Source organism: Amblyomma americanum, unplaced genomic scaffold (genome assembly GCF_052857255.1).
Source record: "Amblyomma americanum isolate KBUSLIRL-KWMA unplaced genomic scaffold, ASM5285725v1 scaffold_51, whole genome shotgun sequence".
NCBI classification, from domain to species: domain Eukaryota; kingdom Metazoa; phylum Arthropoda; class Arachnida; order Ixodida; family Ixodidae; genus Amblyomma; species Amblyomma americanum.
In genome coordinates this window covers 112,828-126,816 of record NW_027526523.1, presented here as the reverse complement: position 1 = coordinate 126,816, position 13,989 = coordinate 112,828, and the positions used below count along the sequence as shown (strand labels likewise).

At 44.5% G+C, this 13,989-nt stretch overlaps 2 long non-coding RNA genes across 2 annotated transcripts in view; one reads left to right on the top strand and one right to left on the bottom strand.

The window, feature by feature from the left end:
* The window catches only part of LOC144112089 (uncharacterized), a 66,403-nt gene extending 62,115 nt beyond the window's left edge, over positions 1 to 4,288 (bottom strand). The window contains exon 1 of the long non-coding RNA XR_013310194.1: positions 4,201 to 4,288. This is a non-coding gene — a long non-coding RNA (uncharacterized LOC144112089). The remainder of the gene's footprint in view (positions 1 to 4,200) is intronic.
* LOC144112090 (uncharacterized) lies at positions 1,077 to 13,496 on the top strand. The gene is made up of 2 exons (XR_013310195.1): positions 1,077 to 1,132; positions 13,377 to 13,496. It is a non-coding gene; the product is annotated as an uncharacterized LOC144112090 (long non-coding RNA).
* Positions 13,497 to 13,989: the final 493 nt, after the last annotated feature.

Below are 13,989 nucleotides of genomic sequence, written 5' to 3'. Positions count from 1 at the left end.
ACCTGGGGATCTTTAACGTGCACTGACATCGCGCAGCACAACGGCGCCTTAGCGTTTCGCCTCCATCGAAACGCGGCCGCAGCGGTCGGTTTCGAACCCGGGAACTCCGGATCAGTTGCAGAGCGCCGTAACCACTGAGCCACCGCGACGGGTTACAAGCGCTGAAAAGAGAAACAAAATTCATCCAAATGCAGCCGAGATTTTGAGAGAAAAGTTTAAAAAAAGAGGGCAGCGGTCAAGGCATTTTTATGAATGCACAGTGGAATGGGGGATTTTGGAAGGCAATGCGATCGCCCTTTTAAAAAAATTCCCCTTTGTAAAAAGTCTCGCTGTTCTCTGACAGTAAAAGAGAATTTAAGTTATTTGCAAAAAAATGTTTTAATTGGCATTGAAGAATAGCTTTATATCTCCGCTGGTTTCGATTGTTGTGCCTCCAATTTTAAAAAAATATAGCGTTTTTTTAATTTGACCATGCAAGAATGAAACCAGCAAATTTGAGGAATCTCAAAAAATTATTTTCTCTTCTAACCGTTGATGACCGATTCCTTTTTGATATATGGAAAATATTTTGAGGTTCGTAGCCACAAAACGTTCGAGTTGACGGTTTCTTATTCGATAAGCACTGGAACTTATATTCTCTTGGAGCAGTAAACTTACTCAGTGATCACGCTAATACATTACAAGCTAAGATTCACCAATAAAACGAACTGAGAAAAAGGAGTGTGTCTTGTTGCTACACAGCGCGACTTGGTATGTTGACATTTTAAGCTTTACCAAAGCAATAGCCTGCTTTGATGTATTCGCGGATTGCTTTCTCCCGACTATGCAAATGTTTCCAAACATGTCGCCCGACGTAGTTCGTATAAATCTTGGGAAAAGATCGAGGGGCACGCCGCCTACGCTGAAGATGAGCGATGGAACGTTTATTGATGTAAAAACAAAGCATCACACCACAGTGATAAGGTCGGACGCTAGACTCCAGATGTTTCAGCAGCGGTTTGTTAACGTGGATGTATAGCCGAATAAGGGCAGATGTTGTTTCTTCCTGTGTCAAAACCCGCATTCGCTACCGCTGATGGATGAAAAATAACATGCTGAGACTTCTGTTGATGCTCAGCCCGAATTGGATGAGGTAAAAGAAAAGCTGCATCCACTTTTGAAGCTAACAGATATAGGGCTCGACAAATTATTCCGAATCATAGCAAGGGCACCTGCTCCCTGAAACCCGCCGTGGTAGCACAGTTGTCAAGGCGCTCGTCTACCGAGCCCGAGTACCCGGGTCCGACCCGACCACGGCGGCCGCGTTTCGATGAAAGCGAAACGCGAAAGGCGCTGGTGTGCTGTGCAGTGTCAGTGCACGTTAAAGATCATCAGGCGGTCGAAATTATTAAAAAGAGGACCACTACGGCACCTCTTTCTTTTTCTTTTTTCACTCATTTCTTTATTTCTTCCCTTAGGGCGTGGTCCAGGTGTCCAACGATATATTTGAGACAGTAACTACATCATTTCGTTTCCAGCAAACTAATTTTCAGTTTTTTCATCTGCTCCATGCACTGAAAGCCTGACACCCAAATTGGCAACTGCCGTTTTGTGGCCCGCTCGGTGGCTCAGTGGTTAGCGTGCTCGGCTACTCATCCGGAGTTCACCGGGTTCGAACCCGACCGCGGGGCCGGCGTTTTTATGGAGGCAAAACGCTAAGGCGCCCGTGTGCTGTACGATGTCAGTGCACGTTAAAGATCCCCAGGTAGTCGAAATTATTCCGGTTTGGTTTTGGTTTTATAGGAGTTTAACGTCCCAAAGCAACTCAGGCTATGAGAGACGCCGTAGTGAAGGGCTCCGGAAATTTCGACCACCTGGGGTTCTTTAACGTGCGCTGACATCGCACCGCACGCGGGACTCTAAAATTTCGCCTCCTCCGAAATTCGACCGCCGCGGCCGGGATCAAACCCGCGTCTTTCGGGCCGGCAGCTGAGCACCATAACCACTCAGCCACCGCGGCGGCTCAAAAATTATTCCGGAGCCCCCACTACGGCACCTCCTTCTTCCTTTCTTCTTTCGCTCCCTCCTTTATCCCTTTCCTTATGGCGCTGGTTAGGTGTCTGCCAATATATGAGACAGGTACTGCGCCATTTCCTTTCCCCCAAAACCAATTATTATTATGATTATTTGGGGTCAAGTGGTAAAGTGACAGTTGAAACTGTTGGTGCTGCACACTGCTGGTGCAGGTTCCCGCACATGTTTCATGCATTCTTCTATGATAGAGATATTGCTCTTTTTTGGAATTTGTAATGTAGACCTTACTAACCTATCGCTGTATAAAGAAATTTATCTGAATGCGTGAATAGGAGACTACTATCGTCGAACGTGCAAGTGCCTGAATGTTCTATAGTTTTGCTGAGTAGCTGTTCGGCCTCACTGCCCTTGGTAATAAGTATTAATGGGTTAATGCCAATATCCACGGAATTGGCAAATCTCGAATTCACATTCACAGATCGCTGGAAGTCTACACGCCACTCCTGGCGCAGTGGTGAGGCAGTTAGGGATGGGCTACTGCTCTGGGATGGCAGGTGCTGCCACCGGTGGGGCGTATGCGATCCAGGTTGCTCTATGCGATCAACCTCTCAGCAACAATCCGTAATTTAGGTGCCAGCTGCCATCGTGGTCAGTTTGCACACAATCTGGTGGGTAGGTCGTGTTTTCTCAGAAGGTCACGTGACCTAGGTGGCGCACCTAGGTTGCCATAGTGACCAGTTGCCTCAGCCTCTCCGGCTGTGAGGCTTCAAACGGTCGCGAACGCCGACGCGGGACAATTTGTTTTTGCGTCACGGGTCTGCTAACGCTCTCTCGTTAAAACCTGGCTGACCAAATTGACATAGTACAGGCCAAACATTAGAGCCTGCATGAGTGTGAAGAAATTTGCCTCGTCACACTGTTGCAGAATCTGATTTCTGGCCACTACAACCTTTTTTCTCCCTTGCACTCTGTTGAAACTAATTTGTCAGCTGAACTTCTGTGTTTCTGCCGCATTTCGTGTCACTGCCAGCCGTTCTAGAGGCACTTAAATGGTGTGTGTGGCCAGCTTGTAGTGCTTCAATCACCTTTTTGTGGAACACTCAGTTTCAGCTGATAGCAATAAAGCTTTTCCAGTTCTTTCTTAATTAAAATGCGTTTATGTATTATGCAAGAGATTTATTATACTTGAATTCTTTTGTTTTTTTTCGATTGCTCACTTTTATGTTACAATTTGCTTTAAGTGTCGTGATAGGCTTGAGTTGTATGCCATTATCTACTTCTCTAGAATGCTCATGAACTTTTCGTGCAGGGCCTATCGCGTTTTTAATAGCGCGTAAAAGTTGTTTCTCAGCATGCATTAGAAGATTTTAATTAACCAAATAGTTAGAGAAGAACATAAGCAACAAACGAACTGCGTGGCTAAGTTTATATTTTACTGTAATCAGCAATATGAGGCTTTTGACGATCCTAAAGCATCTCAGCATTGCTATATGAACAAATAATCAAGAAATGATCTCCTGAAATGCTGTGAAGGGAAGGCCGTTATCTAATTTTCTTTACGCCGCGTGCAAGTAGGCACCAGTGCTTGCGGATGCAATCCTATAGATACACAGCCTTTCTTGCATTTCGAAGTGTATGGAATACCCTTAGGTGTAGTAAAATTCTGAAATAGTTCTTTCGTGACAATCACTTCTACCGACGTTATTGCTCGCCTTGGAAGATGTGTATTATAAGATTGTGTATAATATTGATTTTTAAGGCGCGTTTTGCATAGGTTAGACGAGGTCAATAAATTAGTAGCCGACATCATTCTCGTTCCGCCGTACTGAAAAACGCAGCAACGCCATCCGCTGAAATGTTGGTACTGGAAAAAATGCTTCAAAGTCAGCTTTTAACATAGAAGTGCAATGGCATGCAGCGTTTAGACTGGTGACTGCAACGTGTCTTGCAAGAGTACCTGACAAAGAATCGCAAACTTTGTAACTGTTACAAAGATCATTAGAAGTGTAAGCTTAAGTTGTTGCATCGTGATTACGCTCTGCTATTTCCTGAAAAAAATTATTTGTGGCCTGGACACTGTTTGTGTGGTTGCCCAGTAGGTTGGATAAGGGTTCTATGAATTTAAGTTAATACATCTGGAAAGAGTTCTAATACAAACTGTAGAACCAAGTGTGTGAGCAACATTACCGTGCCAGCAGTGTATTCAACAGCGCAGCGAAGCCAGGACGTTATGAAGCACCGTTTTTGCGATACTATATATATAACGACTCAGTTAAAGTTTAATGCACCGCAAGCGCCTTAAATTTATGAGAGCCATGCACCTCCCTACTATGTAGTTTTTTTTTTTTTGCTTGGCGTGTTTGCCGAAAAATACAATGAATTTGCTAAGCCCATCAACCTCCCAGAAATTTTTCAGACCGGAGGGACGGTATATGAATCGCAGATGGTGAAAAGACTGCGTAAAGTGCAATTAAAGTTCAAGAAAGATTGAACCCTCATATACGCACTGCAATCGGTGCAATCGCATAAAATCTGATCTCTCTCCGAAACAGTTTGTTTTGGACTCGAAAAATAAATTTTCTCCATAGTTTGCAGATTGCACTGTTCAAAGAGAGAATTTCGACAGATACGCTGTGTAGACCATCCGCCAAAATAAAGCAGCCATAGTGCTTTTTTTACCAGCTGTTGTAAAGGCGAGAATAAAATGAGCACAAAATGAGAATAAAATGAGAATAAAATCCAAAAAGGGCACATCACTATCTAGTCACTTTATAATGCTATGCTTTGCGACCGCCTCTTACAGCCAGTTGATTTCATATTTTTCGCTTCCTCCTGCACAGAACAGACTGTAACTGTGCCATACCTACTTAAATGTCCTGGTCTACTCTTCTGACCAACTATGAGAGGCACACATTTAGAGTTTGGGCAAATATGAAGCCCGATAAAAAACTTCTATTTTGCGACGTCTGGGCGCGTTACAATAAATTGATATAGGTTGGATAGAGTGCACCCCATCTTATCATATACTGTCTATATTTTAGATAAGATGCCCGCCTATGAAAATTGAGCCTCTGTGGCCCGTGGATCCAGTAGTGTCTAGAACGACTTTTGATTGATGGCAATATCAAGGTGTGCTGGACTTCCGTAAGACATTTGTGAGGCACGGCAGAGCATGAGAAAGGCATGATAGTTGTTTACGGGAGTTTCAGAAAATTTGGCCCCAAAGAGGGAGTTCTGATGGAGTGAATTTAATATGCAATTGTATAGAACACAAAAACGCTGGATTATGCGCAAACATGTCAATAGGAGTCAGGGCTGGCGCAGATCCGCCGCTACCAAAGAATCGAGTCACAAAATTTCACCCGTTTTCTTGATTCGTATTTAGGGCACATTGGCTTTGAAAGGCAAATGAAAGTTTTTTCATGCGTTACTGCGTAGTTCACGCTGAATAAGAAAAATTTACAGAAAATATTTTTTTTATCTTTGGAGAATATTTTTGCGCTTTTCGATAAGGAGCCTCGGCAGTTCGTAGCATGGGTTGCATCAGACTCAAGAGAAACTTTGCTTGTTGAAAGTATGAATGTTGATTGTGTCACGAGCTTGTATCCCTTGCTGTTAATTAGGAGATTTGCAGTGGTTATGCTCCAATTTTTTACTGCGTATTTAAAAGATCAGAGTTTTTATACTTAAAATGCCACTTCAGGGCCTAATCAAAAGTTTAATCTTGGGCGCAGTTGAATTTTGGGCGGAGAAAAAAAGAACGATTCAAGAGGCAGCCGTCTTTTAAAACCCTTTTCCGCTGCAAATTGCTACTTGCAGTCAATTAGGTTAAGGATTTCCGGATCATCGGTTTGTCAAAGTTTGGAAATTAGGCTTTGGTGTGGACCTATTTCAAGCATTTGCAATGTTGTCAGGAGGAGCAATGCTGATGTCTACATGACAAATAACGTAAGCACGAGCTAGCATGACGAGTAGATTTTTATTGGCGAAAAGGCTTAATACTCTTCATGACATAAACTGTGCATGTACACCAATCAATTCTGAGGTAAACAGACAGTTAAAACATGAAAAGGCAAATGAAAAGGCATTTTGTAAGAAGGAAACGCATGAACTGCAGATGCGCTCTGTTCCTCCTTCATGGAAAGCCAGTCGCTATACTGGAATAAGATTTGCTCAGTAGTGTTTCCGTGGAAACAAATTTAGAAAATGGAGGTGCTCATATGTGTTGCTTCATACATAAGGTCATTTTCATTACTTCTAATACTGTTATGCATGAAACTCTACGTGGCACCGGCATTTAAAACTTCTGTATGTTGATTACAGTGCAATACACACTCATCACAGCGACAGTGGCCTGTCATCAGAGCGATAGCCGCTGTGACGATCTCAAGAGTGTGAAAGTGTATTGCAGCTTCGTGCAACGCATCAGAATCTTACATGCGCTAACCAAGCATTTCACGAGAGATGAATTATGGCTCATCTCTTTGCTGACATCGTTTTTACTGCCTTCCTGGTTGATATAACTGTAAACAGGGGATACTTCATTGGCCCCATTTTTGGCACCCAATTGTCTGGAAGAGATGGTCACCACATCCCTTGAGGGTTTTTCTACCGATACTTTTATTGAGCACAATTCCCGGCGCGCCTTTATGTCAACGATGACCACCAATATTACTTCGTGCTCCTGCATGATTATTTTTCTTTTTGGAGCCTTGCTTCTCGTCTAGACTCCGGAGGATAGCCCAGAATTCATATACTGCTAGATGTTTATATTAGCGTCTTTTTAAAAATCCTTCCATTTCTACCATTGGCTGATGGAGATCGGTAACTTATCTGTCGTACAAAGTTTCAGTACTGTACCTACCTGGATCAGCCGCGTGTAGTAGAAACCTGAGTCGTGTACACGAACTTGACAGGACCGAAAGGCACCAATGCCTTGTTTGCACCCAAAGATAGAGCTAGTGCAATTTGTCGGCTGCACAGGCACAGACAATTACGGGCTTGCATCACGCTTGAGATATGAAGGTAAGCACTGTAGTCAAGCTTAGCACGAGACAAAAGTTACATATTACATAAATTTATTTTTTGGAGAAAGTACTACTGATAATAGTGATTACTTTGTTTAAAATGCATTCATAAATCATCATATTGCAACCAGCAAGCTCTGCTGTGCAGTTTAGCGAACACAGTAAATAAAATATCGAAAAATATTGCGTTTGATAGCCTCACCTAGAAGAGAATGCAGAATTTGTCCTCCTGAACACTACTATTCTTTTCTTAGCTTCCGAGGCAACTTGAATGGCCGAAAAGCAGAATATAAAATTCCTTGATCCACAAAGTGCCGAGTTTGAAAATTCTGGCATTTTTGTTCAAACACTTCTAACAATATATGAAAATTAATACCACACCTCGGTTATGCCTTTGAAAGTTGTCCTTTTTTTACTGGAAAAGTAATTTTTTTTCGCGTACCTGCGTAGAGAGTAAAGTGAAAAAAAAATGTATTTCCGCGAGCATTTATTGCGAACTTTCTAGGCAGAAGCTTGTATCTCGTTTTCGCTGAAAGAAAGCGTATGCAAGCAGGTGACTGTGCCGTGCACATGATGAAGATGAGGATGATGTCATCAGGCTTAATGGCATATACCCACGGTGGTGAATTTGCCAGGGTGCATTGCTGATACAAACGCACACATGTGCAAGAAGTGGAGTAATTGGATAATATTGTGACAGAGGCTGGAATTTGCATTAAAAATAAGATTAAAAAACGAAAATGAAAAAAATTGTGAAATCACATTCTAGCAGAGGAATATCCCAGATGGAATTTATATTCGTGAATAAAATCGCACGCTGGTTTCAAGGAAAATCCCTTAGCGCTTGCCCCAAAGGAGAGGAGGATCTGAATAGATAGAGGTAGCCCCAGTCGAGCGAGGGGTGTCTCCAAGTACGTTCCGCGGAGAGAAGAGAACCGCCGGCAAAAGATTAAAAAGTTGAACTGCGCATCCACACACTCCAAAGAATTGCCAGGTGTTGAAAACCCGCTACAGCAAGGAAGGGCTCATCACCTGCGTCTCTCTCCTCACGCTCACTTCTTCATGATAAGATAGGCGGGTCTCAACAAAACTCCACCAATCGCCTTGTAACGCGATCGGGCTCAAAACACTGCCAACGCTTTGAAACGCACGCGATCAACCGCACCTACGCAGTAGCATCCCCTGCCTTTAAGATAAACTCATAATATGATACAAAATGCAGTTTAGAAGGAGTGAACACACGGGCAGAATCGCCGCTAAAAATCCGCAGCACAAATATGCGTTTGATAGCACTACCGCGAAAACATATTGCAGCATTTCATAATGAGCAAAACTGGTCCACAGGGGAAACATTCTCTCTTCATGTCCTGAGAAACGCAGTATGTATTCAGCGTTATATCCATAGCTTTGTTTATAAACAGCGAAAGACAGATGATCTTTCGCGAACTACGGCCAAGATTTTCAAAGACGCGCGCAAATACCGTCAGCCCGCCCTGAGGGTGCATTCCACATGCGAGGGCGAAGCTAATGGGAACAATAAAAATTCTCAAGTGCGCCTCGATCACGCTGACTGCAAATGTCATGGTAGAGCATTAGCACATGTTAGCTTTTGCTCAAGCGCAAAAAACTGGCCTTTTTTTTTAAAGATAGAACAGTTCTATAAAATTCTCGACAAAGTCATATATATTGCAAGGTATTTCGCTCAGAAGGACATAACAGCTCTTGGCTTCGCAGCCCTTCCCAATGCTGGATGGGGCTCTGTGTATATAGTTACGAAATTATTGTTTTCGTTACATTCAACTGCGCTCCAATTCGAGGAACGTTAGTAGAAAGATGAAGATATATCTCCGATTAGATATTTTATTTCAAGATGAGCTTTAAGCCATTCGCTGCGAAGCAGGCGGGTTCTAGCTAGTTTAGTGTAACTGACTGCAAGGATCAAGGCAAAAACTCGACAGGAATTTTTTTTTTGTAGGATTGTGTCAAAGTTTTCTTCTCTTGATACTTTGCAGGATAGCAAATCGAGGATGAAAGCGTTTACGTTCGTCTTCGACTTGAGTCAGCGAACTCGTTGCGCTCTCAGGCTTAGCATCATTCCTTAAACTTCGGCCTCGTGCTACCAAGCGCGCAGCCCTGCAGAGCAAAAAACATTAACGCAAGTAAGCGAGCCACGACAACGATCAAAATGCTAATAACGACCACTCCACGCATTACCTAAATCAAAGTTTCATAGACGCCCCAGCAGAAAGCATTCCGCGAAGAACTTGCTTCAACTTTTTCCTGCTGGGCGGTCGTCGTTAACTGTTCCTAATACTTTTTACTCACCACTGAAAAAGGAGTGGCTTGCCCTGTAACGTTTCAGAACAAGGCTAACGCCCTAGATTTAGCAGGCAGTTTGAGTCTAATTTCTATATGCAACATCCTCGATAAAGTCAAGGGCCATAGGGAGCGGTTCACTCGTTCCACTAGGGAGTATCTATCGGGTAATGGCACCAGCATGATGGGAGCCCTGACCCCCCCCCCACACGCACACACGCACACACGCACACACGCACGCACACGCACGCACACGCACACACGCACGCACACGCACACACGCACGCACACACGCACGCACGCGCACGCACACACGCGCACGCACACACGCGCACGCACGCACACACGCGCACGCACACGCACACGCGCACGCACGCACACACGCGCACGCACACGCACACGCGCACGCACACGCACACGCACACGCACACGCGCACGCACACGCGCACGCACACGCACACGCGCACGCACACGCACACGCACACGCACACGCACGCGCACACGCACACGCACACGCACGCACACGCATGCGTCCGGTGCTCTTACCAACTGAGCTACGGCGACGGCTGTCCCATCTGCTGCTCTCGTGGGTATTTATGTTTATTTTGCTGCACGCGAACCTTGAGAGTGTTCACCAGCGCCACCCTCGACCATAGCGGCGGACGTAGCACGTCCTGTAATACCGCGAGCACGACGTGAAACGTCATCTAACGGCGAGGGCGGAAACTGTGCGAGAGCCCTCTTAAGCAACCTGTGGCATCAAGACTGCCAGAACAGAGACCCTCGTTAAGCTATTAGTAGGCAAGTTAAAGTAAATGAGGGGCCCGTTTGACAAACTTATGAAGGGAGCCAACAGTCACCGAAACCAAGTTGCATAGGGGAACGTTATTTTATTATTTTTTAATTTTGCTGTGCTTATCAGTGAGATAATATTACTTAGATTAATAAGTCGCCTAAAGGAAATTACTTATAAAGCAGCAGAAAAAACAACCATGCAGCCGGTGGGATCCGAACCCACGACCTCCGAATATCGCGTCCAGTGCTCTTACCAACTGAGCTACGGCGGCGGCTGTCCAATCTGTTGCTCTCGTGGGTATTTATGTTTATTTTGGTGTACGCGAACCTTGAGAGTGTTCACCAGCGCCACCCTCGACCATAGAGGCGGACGTAGCACGTCCTGTAATACCGCGAGCGTGACGTGGAACGTCATCTAACGGCGAGGGCGGAAACTGTGCGAGAGCCCTCTTGGGTTCGGACCCGTGGGTTCGGATCCGACCTGCGGCATGGTAGTTTTTTCTGCTGCTCTATAAATAATTTTATTTAAGCAATTTAATAATCTAAGTACTATAATGCCACAATGATAAGCACAACGCATAAAAAAAACATTCCCTTATGCACCTTGGTTTCGGTGACTGTTGGCTCCCTTAATAGGTTTCTCAAACGGGCCCCTCATTTCCTTTAACTTATATATATATATATATATATATATATATATATATATATATATATATATATATATATATATATATATATATATATATATATATATATATATATATATATATATATATATATATATATATATATATATATATATATATATATATAGTCCCGGGAGAGGCTCCGTCGATCCGCTGGTTTAGTCCACGGCCCTTTTCCCGAGAATTTCGCCTAATTCAGCAATCCGAGAGCAGCAGAAACCTTGTACTCATTAGAAAACCGGCGGGTACCCGGCGCCCCGGCGCCCCGCCGCGGTGGCTCAGTGGTTAGGGCGCTCGACTACTGATCCGGAGTTCCCGGGTTGGAACCCGACCGCGGCGGCTGCGTTTTTATGGAGGAAAAACGTTACGGCGCACGTGTGCTGTGCGATGTCAGTGCACGTTAAAGATCCCCTTTCCTTCTTTCACTCCCTCCTTTATCCCTTCCCTTACGGCGCAGTTCAGCTGTCCAACGATATATGAGACAGATACTGCGCCATTTCCTTTTCCCCCAAAACCAATTATTATTATTATTATTATTACCCGGCGGCACAGGGGATCGAGCCCAGCACCTCCCGAATGCGAGGCGGGGGCTCAACGACAATACCACCGCTTCGGTAAACAGGGCCACAAATGGGCTTCTACCGCACGAGGCGGATTTAACGTTGTTGACGGCGGAACTTATCGCTGATCCATCAGAGCAACTGTGGTTAAGACCCTTTTCCCAAGCATCTCACCCTGAAGAGCCGAGCACCAGGCCGAGGGAAATCGTTTGCCTATTAAAAATCTGTGGGTACCCGGCGGCACTGGGGATCGAACCCAGCACCTCCCGAATGCATGGCTCTATATAGCCTGTTCTTCATGCTGGCAAAGGCTACATTACTTGCCATCGGGAATACTATCGCCATGACTTCAGAGGAGAGTTTAACCCCTTTGTTAACAAGGGGGAATTAATGTTTCTATAAGTTTCAATAATTTTCCACTGTAAAAGCAGAAAGGCAACAACACTATTTCTTGCAGACGAGTATTCTAATCGCCGTGTTGGGTTTCTCGGACTTATTTTGGGGCGTTTACAAAAGGTATCTTTACAGCAAATTGCAGTAAGAATCTCGGGGTTCATCTAGCAGTGATCCCTTTCTCAACGGTTGGGCTGCCAACCGAGTGCAAAGCAATTCAATTGTTTTTAGTTGCACACACACTTTGCCCGACACACTTTGCCCGACAATCTTTCACACACTTTGCCCGACAAATCTTCAATGGTTAATAATGCCCTCCCCCCACTCAAACGAAACAATACCTTTACTGACCCTAGGGTTTATTAACTACGGGGACTAAGCATTTGCACCGTCCAGAAGCAATTCCGACTGACGAGGTGTCACACGTTTACTGGAATGCGAGATGGCATGCTACGAAGTATTGGACAGTCGGCCTTTGCAAAATAGCACAGGACCTAAATGAACCGTTTGGAGCTATGACCGGCATATGATCTGAGCAGGACTGCACTGGTCTATTGTTAACTAATTCCACTCTAGTAGGTGCTCCGATATTACACTTCATACGCACCATACCACATAAGTCCACATACGCACATACCACATAAGCATCATACGCACACAAAGCCGATGAGTAGTCAAAGACAGATAATCATGTAGGGCATTAAAATGTTGATATTAAGAGCCCTATTCTAACAGAATAGGTTCACTGAACCTATTCTCACAGTATAGGTTCACTGAACTCCATCGCCAAAGATTCTTCAAGCGCTACAAAAAACCGTGAATGGCTGCAAGAGGTGGCCGACAAAACGATAAGAAGCGCATGAAAACAACCGGCTACAAAAGTTGCCCGTCATAGTCTGCATGCTCAAAAGGCATATCAGCAGACGAAACTTCACAGTTGTTTTTTACAAAGAGAGCAGTATCTCCGTCCCAGCAGACGCTCTGTTAACAAATCAAACGGAAAAACCATGCTGCAGAGCGTATCAAAACAAGCCTGGGCAAATTTGATTTCAGTTGGTGATAAACGGTCTATAAAGCTGGCAGCAGACTCAGCTTGAATCTTATTCTTCCCAATATTTACGCACATTTCGAATATTAACACTCACAATGAAGAAAATTTCAACTACGCGCATTATGTCAACGTCCGATGGAACTCGCCTGTGTCCCGGCAGATGGGACCTTAAAGGGCTTATTTGCACGAGTGGTTTTCGGTGCATACAGTTAAAAGGTTAGCAAGAAAATCTGACCAGCTCTTCTCCAAATCCCGCATATATACGTGACTCTATGTAGGCATAGCCGGTGCACATTACGTTCGATGGCTGAAGAAAAGGACTCTTCAGAATAAGAAAATGGAAGGGAAAGAGCTTGTACTCGCATTAGCATTGCAGCTTGTCTTTCTAAATGCTTTGTTCATCGCTTTGTTCTTGACGCACTATGCATCCATAATAATTTGGGAGAGTGCATTCGCGCCGGACTGCTCCTATTTTATTCAAGACTGTAGTACGTGTTCTCCATGACTTATCTTCGAGTCATTTTTCCGTTTCCAGTTAACGAGATCAAAAGACGCAGTGACTCTCGACGACCGCCGAGCAAGGTTCTTGCTGTCGTCACCAACGAGCTGTTCAGTTCTCCCTGCGTGGAAGTGCCAATAAATATTTTGAATCCCGCGCCTGTCCACTCGTTTATTGGTCACGACGTTGTCACCACCACTTCACATGTCACGGAGGATCCATAACTTCAACTCTTTATGCCCCGAAGACGCTCAGTGAAAAACAGTCATCATAGCTGGTTCTTCGACACGATCTTGAGTATTTATTCTGCAGTGGGCTAGTGCAGGACGACGCTTAGGAATGGTTGGATGAATTCGAGCGCCTAGTGTTATTGAATAGATGTGATGGCGAAATGAAGCTTTGACACAATATGCTTAAAGGCGCATATACTGTGTTTTTATCTGCGTCAAGAGAAATCTGCACGACAAACGCAGTCAAATTTTCTCGAATGTTTGCACCTGCGTCCAACACCCTGTATGTTGTTCGAGATTTTAGTAGCTGGTTTTCTGGCTTATGGCCGAGCTTTTCCCCAGCTTCAAATTTGGTTTCCTGTCTTCTTCTTCTTCTTCTTCTTCTTCTTCTTACTAAGCATGGCAAATACTCACGCAGG